Raw genomic sequence first — 22,153 nt, 5'->3', positions numbered from 1 at the left:
TTTTTCTAAACGTTGGGACTGCAATAAATATATGTATGCGTCCATACATTATTAAGTTTTTTTTTTTTTTCTTATTCTTCTTTTTAGCTTGTGGTTTAAATTTCCGCTATTAGAATATTATTTTTACGAATCCTTGGTTGGAAAACAATGATATAATGGAACATTAGTTGGATATCTCGTTCTTTTACAGAATGAAAATTAATATATTTTTCATGAATTTCAACTTAAAATTCAAAACACAAAGACGTTAAAAAGTTGCACCGAGATCTTCGATTTTCATCTTAAAAAAAGTCTAAAACTAGCAAGAAACAATTCCACCATTCATTCGTATCGATTCTCATTCTATCGAAAAGAAATGGATTTTTATTTTCATTTTTTTATATCTGCATTTCCCGGAAATCGGCAAAGAAGTCGTTCGGATCAAATCAAAGTGAAAAGCAAATGCTTTTTAGTTTACTTAATGATACATTCCGTCGTTCACTTTAGGCCAGAATAATACTCATTAGTTTGTGTGCTGCACACACAAAAAAATAGCATCCTATAACTACCGTTAATGATGGAATTATGCCCGGAGAAAGTTAGACTAAAAATGTAGTTTCTCGCGTCTTGTTTGTAAAGAGAGAGAAAAACATGATACTTATAACAAGGATAAGTGATTAGACAGTAGTCCTGAGAAATAAATGCTCATTATTCGCTCATTATTTGATTAAAATGCCGGGTAAACGCAAGATCAATCCGTCAGTGAGTGACGGTGCCTTTACAGATGTAAGCACAGATTGAGCTCATTAAATATTTTAAAGGATGCGAAAGGATTAGTGCTTTCAAGTCCGAATCATAATGATAATTTGGTAGTTGATAAATCAAATGACTTCTTAATGGTTTTATTTGAAAAATGAATGATTCCTGTGTCATTCTAAGACAGAATTATTTCTGGCAATAGTTATATGAACAGAACGAAGAACAAGTTCCTGCTCAACAGATATTGTGCCATACCCTTCACACAGGGCTTAATTTGCTTGGGAGCTCACGGGATCTGAGCTTTTAAACTTCTTTTCAATTTTATGTGAATTTTAATATTTTTGGAGAAAATCCCGCTTTTTGCGCGTGAAAGCCAGTTCTGAGGACTATAGGGCTCCCGCACATAGGGCCTCTTTTCAGTATGGTGACCGGGCCCCCCTAAATTCCTAAAACTTGCCAAATTTATACTGCTCCGATTCCGAGCGTAGCCCGAGTGCCCCTTAGGGGGACGGGCCCCTAGTTTCCGACTAGGCTGACATGACCTCTCGTTGGCCATGCCGGCATGTCTTTTGTTAGATGTTAAGGGCTGATTTTACCACATGAAATTGACACGTTTATATATGTGTTTGTGTCAGAAAAAGTTTGGAAAATTTAATGCAAATTAAAGTAATGTTTCTCCTTGCAACATCTGTCGAACATGAACTAGTTAGCCTACACAAATATTCTTTTCTTCTTAAAATAAGGCGTCTTTTAACAAAAGAAAATAAATCTTAAAAATTCTTTTCTGTCCAAAAATTGGGTAATCGGCACATTTTCCTTTCATTAAGTTCATTCAAATAATATATCATTAACTGAACCTCTGACTTCTACAACATCCTTTTCCTTTTGACACGGTTTTGTTTTTCGTTTCTTTTTATGAAGATACATGATTTTAATAATTTTCAATATAATTCGATTTTTGATGTTAAGCAAGCAACTACGCACTCATTTTTCCAACAAACAAAAATTTGTTTTTGAAAAAAGAAAAGAAAAGATGCAAACATTTGCAAGGTAATTTTGCTTTTCAGCATTCGGTGAAAAGAATAACGGATGAAAGATTTTGAAGTATACTGTCATCTTAAAATTCTAAGAAAGAAATATTACTTCATACTTCTTCCGGATCAGACACAATAAATACTGTTACAGGTACAGTAAGAATCCTCGAAAATATGATGACACTTCAACGAATCGTCTTCACAAACTGGGACATTCCATAAAATTCCAGAGCTTGAGTAATCTGAGTGCTGGGAATACCTGAGCACAAGAAAACAGTGGAGGGGGAGACAAACGAGAGGGAAAAAAAGTGTTTTTAAGTGAAACCTGTTCTTTTTTCGTCTTACGCATCACTCAAACATCCCTTCTTACATCGGCGATTAAGCAAGCATTAGAACATCCAAGAAGGAGGATCCGAGCTTCACTTTTCTTTTCTTCAGCCCCGAAGGGGGGCTGGCCGAACGAAGATTGAGAGCATTTATTAAGGGGAATCGAGAAATGGATAGGGGTCTGGCGCACACAGGTAACACGCCGAGGTAATGATTGCCGGCAGGTAATTCTAGACAACCCGCGAAAAACGGGCCTCTAGCAGAGATGAGAGATAAGGGTTCTGGACATGGAAGGGGAGGGGAAATTTTGTAATTTTAGAACGGCAAGTACTTTTCGAGTGTCTCTTCATTGTTTGTGTGATGCATCTTACTATGCTATGGCAGACGATTATTTTTACAAACTTCAAGGGGCTATGTAAAAGATTCCTAAAATATGGAGCACGAAAGATTAAGGTTCGTCTGTCACCTGGGCCGCGTTTCTGGTACCCAAACTTGATAAGCAGCTGATAAAATCAATAAAGGTGCTTTGAAAAAACAAACTCAAAAGCATTGCTATACGTTTATCCAAACAATACTTGCTTTCACATTTTAATGTCTGTAATTAAATTAATATCTAATAAATAAATTAATAACTAATGAATCAACAAGAATTTATTCTGTGCCTTCGCTATAAATGGGATTCTTCCAATAAAAACCTGCATAATTTATTTAAAATATATCGCACCCAGGCAAGGGAAAAGACAACTCAAGAAAAAAAAAATGCATTGGAGAAAATCAAGGTTTAACACGATAGTAGTTATGAGTGATTTTGTCTCAAAAATTACGATATGCACAAAAAAAAAAAAAAAAAAAAAGTTCGTTACGGGACGCTCGGCAGAAGTGATAGGAGCTTTCATAGGATTAAATTATTATCATTATTTAATCCTATGAAAGTAACAATTGGCTTATGGTAGCTATAATAAGCAACGAAATTTTTGCATTGTATATTATCTAAAAAAATAATAGAACCGACTTCGAAAGTGCTCTAAATGAAAAATAATTTTATTCTTTAATCACCATTCAGACTACTTTTAAACATAAGTTTTGATGTCGGAGCAAAAACAATAGATTAAATGACGCGTCGTTTCTAAATATTTCGTTTATCAGAAAAAACACTCAAACTTACGAAACATTTTAGATTTTACTCTGTGATGAACAAATTAAATGCTTATTTATTATTTTTGTTTTCTCGGCCGTCCCCTACCCTCGCGTTGCGGAGTCAGCGGAGTACCATATTACCCCGCATTAGCCGACATGCCGGAAAAAAGCGAAATTGACCAGTGTGCCGGGAAATTCGAATTTTCCGGCATGCCGGATAATTCAAGGTTTATTTTGAAACCACAAAAAAGTAAATTTTCCCCTCTGTTTCAACCGCAAAGCAAACTCTACAAGGAAAAATAATAATAAATTCCCAAAGTAATCTCCTTATGAAAAACGAACCAATAAATTTCAGGTCGTCGAGATGAAAAAAAAAATCGTGGTAGTTTGATGATGCCTTATCTTACTATAGTTAATAAATATTTGAACAAAATTAAACTGTTTATTAAAACTAATAAACTGACCTGTACTGTCGGGCTAAGCACAAAAATGTAATCTGCAGCTGAGCTCAAAATGAGAAATCTGAAATCACTTTTTAAATTTTTATGCCTCCATGTATTTTATTTAGATGCCACTTTTTCGGGAATTTTATTTTAATATTTCCCTTTCACAAATATTCATAAAACAATGTATTTTGGTAGTATATGTTACAAAGAATCACCTAGTGACAATAATTTGGATAAAAAGTGTAGATACGAATTATACTCATGTGCTTAGCACACCAGTCTAGAACTTATATTATTATTATTTTTTTTAAAAGTTGAATACATATTTGTTATAGTATTGAATTGTTATATGATTTTCTAACCTTGTTTTTTCCGGCATGCCGGAAAGGACCAGGAAAGGGTTGTTGAAAATCTGGTGACCCTCATATTTTGCGGCATGCCGGCAAATGCGGGGTAATACGGTAGTTTGTTCTAAGTATGTACACCTTTTCACAGTTCAAAACCCTAAATGAAGCGAGATATTTTTAGTATAATTAATCGCAAAAATGTTGTTGTTTTGAAAATAAATTTAAAGATTTAATACTGTTTTAAAATGTTAATTGTAAATAAATGTTATCACCATAAACAAACCACAAGGTTAAGCTTAAATCTGAAATAATAAAATTGGAGTATTATTACGGCCAGGCTAGGATCTATATTCCCCCCCCCCCTGCAAAAATCACCAGGGACCCTAACCGCACACTTTATCGGATCCCCTCCCCCCCCAAATAAATAACCTTTTAACGAGTGATTGCTTTAAAGTTAAAGTCAGTTTAAATTTTATTCTGTGATGCACAAATTAAATGTTTATTATTTTTTGTTTTCTCGGCCGTCCCCAACCCCGCGTTGCGGAGTCTGCGGGGATGAAGTTCGTTTAAAATATGTACACCTTATCACAGTTCAAAACCCTAAATGAAGCGAGATAATTTTAGTATAACTAATCGCAAAAATGTTTTTGTTTTGAAAATAAATTTAAAGAATGCAGTTAATTAAATGCTGTTTTGAATATATATTGTTTGCAATGTTATTGGTATTATATTGTATTGTTAAACTCACCTTTCGTTAGAAGATTGCGTTACGTTGCGACGATCATCCATCTTCTGTTGGTTTCGTTACTTTTTCTACTATCACTTAACGTTTAAAGCTGACCCAAAGAGTAAATAAACAGAATTTCCCCGACCATGCGTGCTTCTGTCGCATGTGCGAACGAAATACCAGACGAGAGTTGCGCCGTTACGCGTTATGTCACAAATCGGTTTACCCTCCCACAAGAAGTTATCAGATCAAAAAAAAAAAAAAAAGATGTGATATTTACTGGTGCATACTTGATGTTCGAAAAAAAATTCTTCTAAATTATGATATTTTAATGATGTGTTAATATTGATTTCGTCGTTTTTATACGTCACCACACATCAGTTATGAAAGCTAACTTTATGCAAGTCTTTTGGCAAGAAAGAGCTTTAAAATTAGATTTTAAATGTACAGTTAGTACGTTTTTCTCAGATTTTGAGTTGCGTCCCTTTCCTTGCCAGGGTGCGATACAAAGGCTGTCCCCCTGAATCAAATTACAACGAGTTAAGCTCTATACAAGGAATTCTGAATAGTAGCCACTTTTACACTTTTAATAGCTTTAAAAAAGAAAAAAAAATTAAAAAAAATGGGTACACAGCACAGAAAATAAATAACATGGTCACTGTTATTAATATTATCAACAAATTACCATGATTATGATTTTCTACTTCAAAAACACAATTTCGCTGGATATATATTTTCTAAATTACGTTGGTGAAACAGATAACAACAATGATAGGATTGGAAGCGTGTTGTCAGAGCGTGATATTTTTTTCAACAAATAAAAAATACATGGTCGCCACTTTTGGCGATTGGGATTCCTGGGTAGTTGTTTTCAATGAAATGCTCGCCCTATGACGACTGGCGACCGCTAATCTAGAGCTTTACCAACAACCCCTAATATGTACTAATATGTACAACAAAGAACAGTGTTAATATTACTCATCGCAGGTCCGTCATTTGGGGGGTTACATCCGAATTTCAGAAATGTAATGCTTTGTGTAGGTATTTTCTTTCTTTTTTTTTTTTTCAAATAATCCTTTTTTTTTTATTATTTTACGTGGAGGTTAAACGTGGAGTTTACGTTTAAGGAGGGGATATTGACTATACTCCCTTCCAGAAACATTTTAAAACTTCTTGTCCAACACCGTTTCAAAAAATATCGTTCAATTGAACTCGGCATGCTCGATGCATCGAGGAACTGCTGAAGGAATTCGTGCAGTTAGAATGAGGACAAAGATGACAACCAACCTGTAGCTATGGCTATGTCCAAGTTCTAAAAAGTCAACAAGAAATACGAATTTAAAAAATATATAAACAAAACACAATAAGTGAATATTTTATGTTTGGATAGCTTTTAATTTGATACATGCATCCGATACATATCTTTTTTTTCCCTCTTAATGATTTACTTTCTTCCCACCTGCCATTTCCATTTTATTCCATTAAATAGCTTTTTCATCTTAAAACCTCCATAACAGCTTAGCGATTTTTTCGGCAAAACCTCCCCGACAATACGGATCTTCTTAGCATTAGGAGGGGCGATTGAGGGAGATGAATTCTGTAGGTGGAAAAAAATTTGACTGTCCCGTTCGAGAAACACCTTGAACTCTCCGCCACGGCAGCTTCCCCAGAAGAAGAATAGGGCACAAGAGGAAGATGGCCCTACTTGGATAAAATACGTCCAGGGATTTTTTTCGCTCTCTGGTGCATCCATTCTCTTCTCCCTTGCTCTTTAGTTGGAAATGGTCAAAGAATGGGAGGACTTCCACTAGCAAAAGATAAAAGTGAGAGATAAAGCCGGAGGGAACATCTGTCTGGAGATCAAGATAAAATTCTCGATTTTATTCATCCAGCTTTTTAAAAGGGGTTTTCTCCTGATGGGCCGGAACCCCCTTTATTTCATTCTTCACTACGCTTCCACAAAAGACTGAAAGAAAAGGTGAAGACGATTCACACACCATGGAAGAAGATGTATAACACCCCACCTGCTAGGATGGTGTAGCCAAGGTAGCTGATCAAATGAGCAGCGTCTGCAGATGGTTTAGATGGCTGTAAAGTGAGATGGGCTAGGGGTTGGTGCTTTCTATTAGCGGCATAGGTGCGGAAAAAATTTCAGCGCTTGCCTTTTTGAGGATCGGTTTCTTTGTAGCGATGATGCCAAATGAGAAAACTGTTAGGAAGACCTCATAAAACTCCAGCGGATGAGGAAATGGATTCAAAAGAAACATTTAGGAAGGTTTCTCATTAATGTCTCACTCAAGCATCAATTTTCATTTACAGCCTTTTGATTACAAAGATTTATTTTCATCTGCATATTCCATTGTATTAACTTCTGAACGTTCAATAACCCCATTTGTCGATTGTTTCGATTTCTAAAAGTAAATTTCTAGATTATTATTACAAAGGTGCCCTTCCGGCCTTCAAGAATAATACTACAAACCCCTTCCCAAAAGAGAGCCTGCCCCCACAAGATAAACGTACCCCTCAAAACAACCCCCCTAAAATTTCAATGTCGCAGTCTGCGCCATGACCCCCTCTCCTCCCTAGGTGGGCACCCGTGATTATTATGTAAGGTGGTTACGCCTTCCCCCCTCCCTTTGATTTAGGACAGCAAACATTCACTAGATCGTGATTTATCGTCATCAGTTAGCCTAACTGATGATAAAGCGTGAACAACAAGCAATTTGTTACCAACTGGCAAAAATGTAGCAACTGTTTCGAAAGGCACTTAATTCTATCTGTTCTATATCTCTCTCTAAGAACTTGCTTCTTTTCCATCGCGTTGGGGAAACCAGTAACTTCATTCAATATCACCTACAGCAGCGAAACAGCTTATGAAAACATGAAAAATAACGAATGTTTCGTGAAATAGAATATCATTTTGTTTCTCTCTCCCTCAAGTCGCATTTACACATTCTTCTGCAAGGCACGAATAGAGCTTCATCGCACATTTTTACGGAAGATAAAACGTGAAATATGCACATTCTTCGTAGATTCCGCCAATTAACACGTCCAATGATCCTTTGCAGTTTAGGTCAGCTCCAACCCTTGCGTTTTATGTTACCATCCTCTTTAGAGACACTGTCGACCGTCTCCGGTTCATATTTATGTCCGCACACATAAATTATCGCAACAGTTATCGTAAATCTTGACAGACGGGCGTCTCGTTTGCCCCTGTTCATCCATCACTCAACTCTGCATGCCCCGAGAGGGGTCGGCCTACCCTCTGCTCGGCGCCTTTTGTCGCTAGTTGGTTATTAAAAAAAGTGGGTATCCTCGCCATCTGCTACTGTTTTTCGCGCAGCACTTTTGCGGGTGCCCGACAGCAGACGCTTTTTTCTTGGGAAAAGACCCTCCCTGGCCAGACCCCGTCAGAATTTTATGACCAGTTGGTAATTGAAAATCTTCTCGGAGGCTAGGCAATTGACTTAATGATGCGATTTTGGGTCATAAGCTTATCAATTAACGGCGTCATCGATAATGAGATCTGACCCTCTTATTTCATGTCCATGTGTGAAATCTGAGGAGCCGGGTTTAGACTATCAATACTTTTTCTTCTCTTTCTTTTTTTCTTTCTCCTCTTTTATGATTGCAAAGGAAAAAGAAAACTCCCTTGAAAAAACACACAGACCCTATCTCGTGTCTGCAATTTTCATCGTGATCATCAATAAATCTATTGGTTAAGTTTTATTATTGTCAGTTTCATAGCTTAACTAAATTAAATCAGAAATTTCCAAACGATGTGCATAAAAAAAAAAAAGCCCCAGGCTGCTGCTGTCCAAAAAACATTAATGTGGTAACGTGATTTCAACTACAATAAAATCCCTATTATTCGCGGAATTGAGTGGTACAAGTACCGCGGGTAACAAAAATTGCTGATAAACTGCGAAAAGGCTAAAATGAGGGAAATAAGTTAAAAATTGTCCTTCCTCCAAAACTTGGCTGTACTGATGCATAATACTTTCTACAGACAGTTAAAATAATACAGTACAGAGTAAAAAAATTTTATATTTTTGAACAAAAGAACTTAACATCAGTATAGAATAAGTGTATGTACGATCAAAAAAGCACAATAAATGAATAAGTAAATAAAACTGAGTTTACATTAACAATTTTTCGACAAAAAAGCAGCCATTGGTATTTGCTTTTCGCTGCGAAAATATATGTTCCTTTGTTGATTGACCTGCGGATAATCCACTTGCAGATGGTCGGAAGTTTACTGTATGTATAGGTATATTTAGTTGAAACTTGAATTTCTTATGGTCTCCTTAAATAGTTTTGTGCCTATGTCCTCGGAATCTGTAAGTTAATCAATCCTTGGTTGTCTCCAAGACTAATTTTGAGAGAAATAAATATTGTTCCGTTAAAACTTAAATTTCTCTAAAGTAAATACACACACAAGAAAACAAAACTACAACTTCTATTTTATTCCCACTGAGGTCAGCTGAACACACAAATCTGCAAACAAAGAGTTGTATCGACTCTATGTTGATTTAAAGCTACCGAGTGTTACAAATAGCATTATCATAAGAGTACTAAGACGCAAATGTTTGTTCCGACGATATTACGATTCCCAGGAGCAGGAAAAACACGTGATTAAAACCTTTTTTTTCCTCTACGAATTCCAACTCCCAAGATTGAAAAAGTTTGTTTACAATATCCTATTTTAAAACTCTTCTCATATGAAACTTCTGGATATCCTCATCAAAAGAAATCTTCATCATGCGCTTTTTCAACGAAAAAATCTCCCCTAAAATAAATATAATAAAAGAAATCGCTTCAGCTTTTGCAATAAACAGACGCTGTTGAAGAAACAGCAAGCCTGCTTACCGTTAAACACCCCACAATTGTGTGTTTGGCGAGCTAAAAAAGATAGTAACCATGCGCCCAGGTTGGAAATTATTGACGGACTCTTAGAATGCTCTAGGGCCCTCAATAAAAACCTCTTTCTTGAAGTGTGTTTATTTTTAAACATTTACAATGGATGCTTGCTCTTCAGCGCTCCGTCATCACAGACAACTTTTTTAGCTTTTTTAATTACTCCGAGACTTGTTTCTTTCCCATGCAAACAGCGCTTTTTTTTTTAATTTCTTGTTTCTATGTCAAGAGACGTTACTTTTTTTTCATATCGTGTTTAACTACAGAGGGAATTGAGGTTCGTTTAATAATTCTTAATCGTATCTTTCCCAGTCTTCATCATCTAGCTTCTTTAGTTTTACGATCTTGATGAATTAAGTGCTTGTCTTTTATAACGTTTTTTATACCTTGAATTTCCTTTCTTCCAATCGCTTAGCATTGGATCAACACAAAGACTTCTTTTATTATTCTTTCTTTAAAATATACACGAACAAGCCATCTCTGCTCTTAGTTATTTGCTGTTAATAACCAAAGAACGTTTACTCGGGGCGTAAAGACAAATGGGGAAAGCCCAAGAGAAATACACGCGGTTATGTTTCTTGATAGTTCAGTTTTTCAAGCAGATTGTGAACAGTAAAAACTACACACAAAAAAAGTTCGCGGGAATTTGCAACTTTGAGACAAAAAAAAAAAAAAAAAAAAAAAGTGCGAGAATTAAAGTGTGTTTTGTTTTACCTAATATTTAAATGCTTTCTTACTATGCTTATTTTCGCGAAGCTAAAATTCTTATCATAAAATTCTGTTTAAATACTTCAATTAAATAGTGTTAAAATATATCACAAAATACTATTTCATTGCATAGACTACAGACTGAAAGAAACTATCGAGCGTATTATACGTTATAATCGAAAGTACCTTTTAAAGACCAATCTTAGTTTTATTTCGAGAATCGATTATTAATTTCATTTTTACTTTGAATTCACACCAGAAATCATATGGGGTTGACTTTCTAAAAAATGCAAGCGAAACGTTCAGCCATTAAAATCCTCCGATGATGCTAAATCGATAACAAGATAATTGACATCCAACTGAACCAATAAAATGTAATAAGTTCCAGAGTCTCAGAATACAAAATTTATTGTATTGTCTTGGAAGCATATAGCAGAAAACAAACCACTGTGATGCTTTTTGTCTTTCTTTTTTTATTATTGCTTTCTTGAATAAATAATGATTTTTAGCTTTGAATATTTTGTAAAGGAATTATTTAAACTGTAACAGTGTACTTTGTCACTTAAAATTGAAACGTGACGTGTGTGTGTGAGTGCGATTGTGTGTATGTGAGTGAATGAGTGACAGTGTAAGAGAGTGAGTGAGTGAGGGTGTGTGTGTGTGTGTAAGTGAGTGAGTGAGTATGTATGTGTGTGAGAGTGAGTGAGCGAGCGAGGGAGTATGTGTGAGTGAGTGAATGAGTGACAGTGTAAGAGAGTGAATGAGTGAGAGTGTGTGAGTGAGTGAGTGAGTGAGTGAGTATGTATGTGTGTGAGAGTAAGTGGGTGAGTACGTATGTGTGTGAGAGTGAGTGAGCGAGGGAGTATGTGCGAGTGAGTGAATGAGTGACAGTGTAAGAGAGTGAGTGAGTGAGGGTGTGTGTGAGTGAGTGAGTATGTATGTGCGTGAGAGTGAGTGAGCGAGGGAGTATGTGTGAGTGAGTGAATGAGTGAAGTAGTGAGTAAGTGAATGACTACTTTAGTGGTCAACTTAAGCAGGTGGTCAACTTATAGAGGTTGAATTATATGATAAGATCTAATTCTGTGCCTGAAAATAGCGGTCAACTTAGACAGGTAGTCAACTTTACAGGTTTTACTGTAGTACGTTAAAATCTATACCTCAGAGCAAGAAGGTTCTAAGTTACATTACGATAATTTTACAGGAGAGAGAAAAACTTTTTTTCTGGCGCATGCAAAGGATGGTACGAGAGCTCTTTTAACCCTGGTAAAAAATTGAAAAGGTTTAATTTTTAGAATTACGTTCATATGGCTCATTGCAGAGTAGACTTCTACATTCAATTCACTAATAAACAGAAAATTGCAATTTTGAGACTTAGGTCACTCTGGCTCTGAGGTACAGATATTATTCGCAGTTAGTTGAAACAGAATCGAGAAAGTGTGTGTGTGATACCAATAAAACGTAAACTAACACAATTGTTGAACATTACAGCATTCCGCATTCTACCGTAATAAAGAATAGACTCCGAGAACACCCTGCAAGTGGTTTAAACGAAATTTTATTATTAATCGTGACTAAAAGATTTATGTTATTACGAATGCGTGTTGTCTGAGACTGCTGTTCCGCCTGACGATAATGGATCGAATTCCTAATATTCACCGAGTATCTGTTTACGTTAAATCAGTGTGTCGAAGAAAACACAGTGATTAGGGAATGCTCCATTCACGAGTGTGCCATATATAACATTAATACATCACGTCCACCGCACCGTTTATAATGTATATCTCCTCAAGTATTGATATTTTTACTCAGGAGTAAAATTGTCTGGAATGTCTTTCTTCGCGAGGAATGTTGTTTCATCTGTTGCTTTTTTTTATTTAGTAGCAAATGTGGATTAGTTCAAGAATCATCAAGTTTTTGTTTCGTAAAAATGTACTGAGGGTAACATAGTAAGAAATCGAAACGATACAATGTTTTCGAAAATATTAAGTTCTGTGATTCAAACCTAAATATTCAAAAAGTTGATGATTAAAGAAAATATTTATCAAAGATGTTCATAGAAAATCATATGTCAGGAATAACAATTAGTGAAAAACAAAGAAAAGAAAACTTTATAAAAACAAAGAAAAGAAAAAAAAGAAAGGGGATAGAAAAAGCAGTTTTCTGTTTAAAATTTCAATTTCAATTTAAAAAATAATCAATTAATTAATTAAAAGACAACCAGCGAACTTCTGTTAAAAAAATGATAGGACAATTTACAAAAATCACATCCTACTGAAAACTAACAAACGAATGATTATTTGACTAATATGGATCATTTTGTATGCTTTGAATAAGGAAAATTACAAGTAGTTATGATAATAAAACAATTATGTATATTTCAGTTAAGCAGAAAAAAATGGATTGCATACATTGTTAATTAATTATCTAACACTTAATGTTTTCTGAGAAGATGTAACTACTAAGAAACTACATTTTTCCTTTCCCAAATAATTTTTTCGAGGAAAAAAACCAGAACAAAGAATTTTTTCCACCGCCTCGAAATTTCAGAAACTTTTACTTCTCTAGTTACTACTAAAATAATTCATTTAAAAAAATAGTTCATTCTTTTTTCTTTCTTTCTAACCCACCTGCCCCTAGTTTATAAAAACACAGACAAAACAACCTTTAAAATTTAACCTTAAAATCAAACTTTGAAATTTAATTTAGCCTCAAAACCAAATGTTAAAATTTTCATAAAACAGAGAAAGGGCTTCACAATTGAACTGTATATAACACAGGAAATAATTATTTGCTCTGTGCGAACGTCAATTTTTGTAGCTCATCAGTCGACAAAAATATTCCAATCAAGAATGAACGTAGGGAAATGTTTGTAACTAGGTAATAAGCTTTTATTGTTTAAGAATTCCTTCCAAATGTCTTATAAAGTCATACAAAAAATCCAGTTCTTATCTAGTTAAATTTTCTTTTAAATAAAAATTTATCCCTATAGTGGCCGTAGGTTTAGTTAAAAGAGAAGAAAGATTGGAATAGTTTTCTTTTCTTTTTGTTATTGTCATTTGAAGTTAGTTTTATTTTTAGCAACGAAAATCGGCAATTGGTATTTGAAAGTTCCACTATTTTTTATCCGCAGGTTAACTAATACGATGCAGCAAAAACAATTCTCCTAGTGCCACAGTTGTCTAGACTTTCCATTAATTTAGTAGTTTTTCTGTCGAAAATAAAAGACGATTGGTTCAACACGATATTGGCAACTGAAAAGCATAACAGAAACAAATCTATCGAACTTAGGGATGCCGCTTTAGATGTATTGTTTTGGAATGAGGTTTCCGAAATTGAATTTTAAAACAGAATCTAACAAATAGTAAGGAAAAGAGAGAGAGAGAGAGAGAGAAAAAAAACGTTACGAAATATTCTTACCGATAACTTAGTGGATAATAAGAGAAACCGCAGAGTTTTCTCTTGAGTTTTTTGCATTTTTAATGTTGCATATATATTCACTTCTATATGCATCCAAGGAATAAGCAAAAAACAATTTATTGTAAGTGGCAAAATCAAATAATAGTTTTTTTTCTCTTTTAAGTGTATTTTAACGTGTAATAATGCGCACTGCTTTTGAAGACAGTAATGTATAGTTCTATTTCGTTTAAAGAGAAATTTAAAAGACATTTGTATCTTAGTTAACACTTATACAATAACTTGATTGCATAAAATTTTAATTACAGCAAAATAATATTATGTTGAACCGTTATTAAGAATCCATGAATTTTTATCACTGTATTTATTGTGTAGAAACATATAATACTTGTACACTAAATTAATAACAAAGAAGCATATTGGGCTCTATGTTAAAGCGGATTATGGCTCAATTTGTGAAACAAAATAGTTGGGGCAAACCTAACCTGGCGGTATTGCAAAGCTACAGATCCTAAACGCAGCATTGGGAGGTTGCTAGGTTAGGTTTGCCCCAACTATAGGCATATTCTATTTTCAACTGCTTTTCTTTATTGTTTTTTTTTTAATTTTTACATTAACTTCATTCAGCTACAATGCAACGAAATCATTTGGTTGACTGACGTACGTGTTGCTTTTTAATGTGCCCCCCCCCCTTTGCGCATTTTCTCTGGTTATTTTTTTTTTCTTTTTTGTTGCTCGTTCATCAAATTCGAGTAAACTTAATTTATTATATCTAGGTTAAATTTTAGTTTTCAGCTGTTAACACCCAGTTTTGTAGCATAAGCAGTCCCGACGAGAGGCCATATTAGCCTAATCGGAAACTAGGAGTCCGAGCCTTGGGAGGGCTCGGCGACACTGGCGTAGAAAAAAAAAAGCAAAGAAAGAAAGAAAGAAAAAGGGGGGGGGGGGAATCCGAATAAGAGAAAACGTAACGATAAAATACAATTTACTCTTTTGACATTTACTGTTGCGGCACTTGAGAGAGTCAATTGCTTTCTAGTAAGCAGTTTTGATTTTTTTCTTTTTTTCCCCTACTTTTTCTTTTTCCCCCATGTTTTCTTTTTCCCTTTTCTTTTCCCTCCCTTTTTCCTTTTGCCCCTCTTTTCCCCCCTTTTTTCTTCTTTTTTCTTTTTTTTTTGGGGGGGGGGGGACAGGAGGAGCCCGCGACATAACTGACAAGGGGCCCGTCTTGGTTCTCTGCGGCACTGAGCATAAGTTATTGTTTAATAACATTCGTTTATAGTAACTCCAGGGTCCTGATCTAAGGCTTAAAACCATGAAAAGTGCAATATGCACTAAGAATTAGGACAGAACGGGGAAATAGTCAAAAGAGGTTAAAGAAAAATTTTACTCCGAATTCTAGATTGTTATTTATATTCTGAAACTAGAACAGAAAAATAAGGGGGAGGGGACCGCTCAGCACTTTACAAAGAAAAGAATACTTTTAAACAGCTGCTGGAGAAGAATAACTATTAATTATGCACATTATGCTATATGTATTAAATTACATCTTCCGTAATGGCCACCTTGAATGCCCAGAAACAAATCATGACAAATTATTGAAACGTTTCTCTTACGAGAAATTCGGAATTCATCAATAGCCTAGAAAAGGCCACTCCTGTACTCTCAACTCCAACACATTTTAGACAAATATAGTGAGTTAAAAAAATGAAACTGTCAAAATAAAATTATCCTTGGCATCATACTTTTAATGTTACAACAAGGATTTTTATCCTTGTTAGATCGTTACATTGTAAAAATAAAACTGTCAAACTAAAATAATCCTTAGCAGTTACGCTTTGAATGCTAAAACAATGATTTTCATCCTTGTTGGAGCGTTCCATTATATCTTTCAATGGGCCATAAAATATAACACTTGAAGCTGGGAACAAACAAGAACAATTCATTTCGCATCCACGATTTCACCTAGAAGAACACGCACACACATAAAACATGTATGCATCACCGTTACACGAAACGAACACTACACATCCCCATGCCATCATTGTTTAGCTTTTAGCAATGGTTTGTTCCGTCAGTCAGTACTACTTTAAGCCATTAAAATCGAAAAAATAAGCAAATAAGCAAAAAAAAAGAAAAAAACATGGAGCTAGAAAAAACAATAATAATATTTTTTTCCTAACATATAATTTTTATTTTTATTTATTTATTTTTTAATGTTAGATATCTAGAACAAAATGCTTCACCGTGTCAGGCCCGCGCCAAGCCTGATCGGCGCCGTCGTGCAAATGTCTTTTGAGCGCCTTTATGGAGTGGCAACCGGAGAAAATATAGTTAACACCTAGAATGAGGTTTTTTTTAGACAAATAGGACGTGGAAAAAAGACGTTTGGCATTTAATTTATTAACAAGAAAAAAAAAAGAAAAGAAAAACAATGCGTAAAAATGTGTATTAACTTTTGGATTACAGTGTATGTTTTTACTTCATATCTCGAAGTTATTTCGAGTTCAGTAGCTCCTCTGATATGCTAATGCGTTTTGGAAAAAGAAAATATTTTAAACGTCAACGTTAACGCCGCTATAAATATCTCTCTAATCTCTAACTGATGAATAATTAAACACTTCTATGCCTGTAAAATCATGACAACAGGGTACCCATTATATTTCTAAATTGAAGTATAGAGGGTATTCCACCCTAAAATCTGAAACTGAAATCTTTTCCGGTAAAACCAATATTTCTAAAATACGGAATCATTAAAAGGTCATTGAATATGATATCTGAAACAAATACATTGTTCATAGCTCTTTCAATACGCAGGTAATTAAAGAAAAAAGAGACGGGGAGAGAGAATCGAGTAATTATGGGCTTACAGTATTTTTCCATGTATGATATAACATTGTTTGAATTACCACGAACAATAGTTTGAAATCAAACGAGCTGATGTGTGCATCACATGACTTCCTTTTACTCCAATTTTAATGTCATTTTTCCATTATTGATAATTTTAATGTGATTCAATAGTTTACTCTCTAAATATCACCACCAGTGGCCAAATTGAAACCAAATTATATATATATACAAAAAAAAAACCCCGCCAAATTTGTCGCTAAGTTGGCGACAAAACTTGGCGACCAAAAGACTGGCAATATATTGCCAAGTGTCCGCCAAATTATAACACCACTTGAGTATACATCGATATTAACAATGATTTCCCCCCAAAAAGAGGCAAAAGACCCCTTTAGAAACACCCGAATGCAACCAAAATGAGAAGTGCATAACTAGACCCCACTAGAAGTCTTCGTACCAAATTTCATCTTTCTAGGAGATACCGTTCTTGAGTTATGCGACATACATACGCACATACATACATACGTACATACGGACGTCACGAGAAAAGTCGTTGTAATTAACTCGGGGAATGTCAAAATGGTTATTTTGGGTGTTTATACGTTCTTAGGCACTTATCCGCGTGTGGTCGGGTTGAAAAAAAAACTCAACATTAATTCGAGGGTGAGCAAAATGGAAATTAAGACCGAATTTTGAGTGAAAATTTTTTCGCGAATACAATACTTCCTTTTTTGGAAAAGGAAGTAAAAAGGACATATTTCACAAATTATAATACAGCATAATCACCTCAAGAACCAAAAGGGGGAATAGAAAATTTCTTGCGCCTCATATGCGCACTCAGCCTTGTGTACTATAAAGAATAGACGTACCGAAATAGCATCCACGGCTCCACATTAAAAAGAAAATTGCTAATGTAGGCAATAATTAGCATCATGTGTTTTCACTGTAAATGATTACGCTTTTGAATATCATATTTAGACACAGCAAGGCATTAATTTTCCTTTTTGGATAGTCAGCGAGAGAATTGCTTGTTTCAATGAGCAGTGTAATTTCACCACCACAATTGGATATAATCAGGGCTTGGTAAACGCACGGTCCGGCAGGTCCATGGACCTGGGCACTACAATTTTAGACATACCAAACTGGCAAATTTCTTCTTTCCTTTTTTGGAAACTTCCACATGAAAAATGTGGAGATTTTCTTAGGAGAGGTGCAAAAATTTTGCCACTTTGGCTTGATCAGGCTCAGGATTTAATGAAAAGTTCAGTTTTATTCTTTTGGTAAGAGAGATGTTTCCCATTTTTAGCATTTTTAATTGGTAGAGCTCGGCGCCTTTTTGATTCTGGTGCCGTCGTGGGCCGCACGACCTCCCACATAGGGACGGCGTTGCCCAGCAATCGTGTAACATCACAAGTGAAGTCAACCGTCTTGAATTGGAGCCCGTGGTTGTTTTTTCTAGCAAGATGTTTGGTGATTTTTCACTGAGAGCAATTGAACGAATATTGTTAGTTAAATAAAATATTCATTGGTTGAATTTTGGCGATTTCATGAAACTTTATCCTGGCAACACTATCGACTTGTTCATTTGTGACATCAACAGCGAAAATGAAAACAGCGACTGAACGTCTTTTAAGATTTTTTTGAGTCAAAATTAAGAAAAAAGAAAGTGACTCACCCCATGCTTTCAACCATGCTGATTTGCTCATTCAGAAAAAAAAGTTTTGAAAAAAATGGGAACCAACCCAATTTTACCAAAATCGACTTTTAGCGATGCAGCTCTCGCCTGATACACGAACCATGCTAAATTACAATCTAAATTTCTATATCTCTGACAAATTCTGAAATTTAAAAACTAAAAATAATTTTACGCGCGTTTCATCTACAATAATCCAAACAATCTATCTACACCGATCCAAAAATTTTTTTAAAAATTTAACCAAATGGTGCTTACGAGAAAGAGAAGGAAGTTCAGCAGACTTACTTCCCTTTAGCCAGAAAATTCGAAACAAAACATTAGTCAAGGGAGAATATAATTCTTCTATTAGAAACCCGGGTCTTCTCAATTATTCGAATGACTTCATTTAGGAATTCGCGTGAGTTTGTGTACTTTGCATGGAATTGTGTTTAGCGTTGGTAAATAATTAAGTGGTAGCCTGGGAGAGGGAATGGATTAGATCCGGAGGACATATTGGCTTCTGTCCCGTTGCCATTCCCACAAAGCTTATTTATCACTTCGACGAAGTTACTTTTGCCGATGTTTATTCTTCGGAGTGGCCGATAGTGTTTAGCATTCAGTTATCCATTACGCGTGCGAGAATTTTATTTGAACAGTGGTGTTTAGTTGCACAGTGGGCACTGGCATCGAATTCGAAACCTTTGAAATAAACAACAAGGTATGAGAAGGGTATGTTGACCGAGTGCGATTAAAAGACGAATTCTGGGGTAAAGTGTAGCAATGCAAATATGCTGTCAAATTAGGGGCGTCAACTGAAAAGGCTGATTTCGACACACTAAATTTAGTGCAAAAATGTGTACATATGCAATGAAATATTGGTGCGTTTAAGGTAATAGATTCATTATACATAAAATATTTATTGAAAAATTACAAGCATGTAAGTGTAAAGAGATCATCGTATTAAAGGAATAGACATCTGATTTTTTTTCTTTGTTGAAGACAATGCAGTGGATTATACTATACAGAAGTGGATTACATAAAGTTTTACATGTGAGTATTTAAAAAAGATTTGAAAGGGTTTATATCTGCTATGACTATGAACAAGCCCAATAGTTATAGAGATTTTGATTTGAATAAAATTTCGAAGAAACATTGAAATCACAAAATTTGGGGGGGGGGGGGGGGGCTATAAATAAAATTTTCATTTTCATATAATTATCTGCTTACGCAAAATAAAATTGCCATTTTTAATTTTCAATGAATATCTAATAAGAGAAAAACTTTATAAAAATGTACTTCCTCTTTTTTTCTCTCTCAAGAATGGATCGATATTATTTTGCTAATCGATCTTTATTTCAAATGATTTTGTGAGCCTTCAGTTTTTTTTTTTTTTTTTTTTTTGTAAAGAGTTGTGAATCTTAACAAAACTAACCTGATTTAATTAACATATTCACAACATTCGGAACTAAGAAAAAAAAAATCTTCTTTAAAGACATTTAAGTCGACACATATTGACTTTCATAACCTTTCAACCAAATTCTCATCGTCAGAACCAAACGAAAGTTCATCCTCAAAACATATAATAGAAAAAGCGAACCCCTCCGCACGAAGCTGATTACAATTGTTTTAAAACAGAAACACAGCCATAAAATTTCTCAACCGCGCACAGAAGCTTAAGTAATCTTTGTTTTCCGAAAATTAGTGTTCTCTTGCTCACTGTTAAAATCTCTTCAACGCTCACGTGCGAGAAATTCGTCACAAACGAGTGACCATTGCCAACCAAGAGAACAATCCGTAGCATCCACTTGGTCCGTAAGAATACGGATGCTGATTGGATCGCTTATCCGTGGCGGCGTTATAAAAAGCCACAATGATTTTATTTCCGTTTACAAGGCAGAGAAATGAACGGTGTGCAACGAAACGATCCGATCTTTCAATAGATTTAGTGGTGAAAGAAACTGAAATAATAGGTCATATTTTATGTTGTGGAGGGAACCATGTCTGGGGAAGGGATCATTAAGGATTTTATGGCCTAAGAGTGCAATTATTGGCCCATGTTTTATTCGAATCAAGAAACTTATTATATAATGGTACGTTTCTGAGACAACAATATTCTCTTTCATGGAAAAAGTATCGTCAAATCGAAAACGGAGTAGTAAAAACTAAACGATTTTCTCACTGTCTTTCTTTTGTACGAAACACGTGTTTTCGTCTTCTAATTCATTTTTAAATGATTAGGACTGATTAGAGATTTCATGAAAAAAAAGCCGTCAAACCGTAAACAATTTTTTTATAATCTCGGTTTCGTATCAAACAAGCGTTTCTGACTTCCAAAACATGTTTTAAATGTTTAGAGTTTTCAACAGGCTTTTTTTTTTTTCATTGACAAACATTTAGACCAACTTTTTACTCAAACTATTGTTTGAACTTCTTTCAGATAAGTTTTGGTGGTACTTTTCTAATATAACAATATTCAGGTCTTTATGTATTCCAATACATTTTAAAAATAATTCAAACTGTTAAATTCTCTGTTAGGTGAACAAACTTTAAAACCAACTTTTTGAAATTCTTCTTCTGATTAAATTTTGGTGGCATCTTTCTAAGAAAAACATTCTCTTTCATCGTAAAAGTGCGGTCAAACCGTAAAAGATTTTTTCACAATTTCAGTGGCAAACTTTTAGACTATCTTTTCAATGAAATCACTGTTTGAACATCTTTGAGATAAATTTTGGTGGTATTTTTCTAAGAAAACAATATTTATCATGTTTCGATCTTTCAACACATTTCTTAAATGATTAGAACTTTCAATGGGTCTGTTAAGTGAACAAACTTTAAAACCAACTTTTTTGAACTTCTTCTTCTGGTTAAACTTTGGCGGTACTTTTCTAAGAAAAGTACCGCCACTTTCGTGGAAATAGTGTCGACGAACCGAAAAACAATTTTTTTTCTCACTCTTCGTTTCGTATCAAACGAACGTTTCTGACTCCCAAATTGAAAAAAATATATATATTAGAACTTTCAGTTGATCTATTACGAGGATAAACTTTTCAGCCAACTCATCATTTAAAAAAACTTTTTGAAATTTTTCTGTTTAAATTTTTGTGGTACCTTTCTAAGGTAACAATGCCCTCTTTCATGGAAGACGTATAGTGAAATGGAAAACGAAGTTGCAAAAATAGTAAACGATTTTTCAAAATCTTCGTTTCATACCTAAAACGCTTTGTGCATTTGATGTCATTAACTTTTTCGATGGTTAGAGTTTTTTCTAAGTCTATTATACGAAAAACTTTTGAAATCAACTTTTCACCCAAACAATTTTTTGAACACTCTTTTCTTGTTAAGAAATTACTACATTGGTCGCATACCAGACAAGCGAGCGAGGCAAGAAATTTGCTTTTACTTATCATTTAGAGAAGTATTTAAAATTATTATTTTATCTGTTTCTTTCTTTCTTCTCCTTTTTTCTTTTTGTGGAGTACAAAGAAAATTTCTCGCTTCTTCTCCTTTTGAAAAATCGAATTCATTTGATTGAATTTTATCAAAATTGATTTGATTTCATAAATTATGGTTTGCTTGTCCGGGAAATGTATCCATTACGTTACCGATGTTATTCTGATTGCTCAAAAAATAAGATTTTTTTTTTTTTTTAAATTAATGATAAAGTTACTCGAATTGAAACTACTCGTCGAGGAACCGGATCATAATGTAAAGAATAGGGTAAAATTTGGTTCAGCCATTGTTTTCTAAAAGGTTTGATAGCCGAATAATATGACATAACTAACTATTGTAAAGCAATTTTCGTTTACATTGGTTTAGCATAAGGAAATAATAATTAT

This window comes from Uloborus diversus, chromosome 4 (assembly GCF_026930045.1).
Source record: "Uloborus diversus isolate 005 chromosome 4, Udiv.v.3.1, whole genome shotgun sequence".
In the NCBI taxonomy this organism is placed as follows: Eukaryota; Metazoa; Arthropoda; class Arachnida; order Araneae; family Uloboridae; genus Uloborus; species Uloborus diversus.
Note: the sequence above shows the minus strand (reverse complement) of the source record.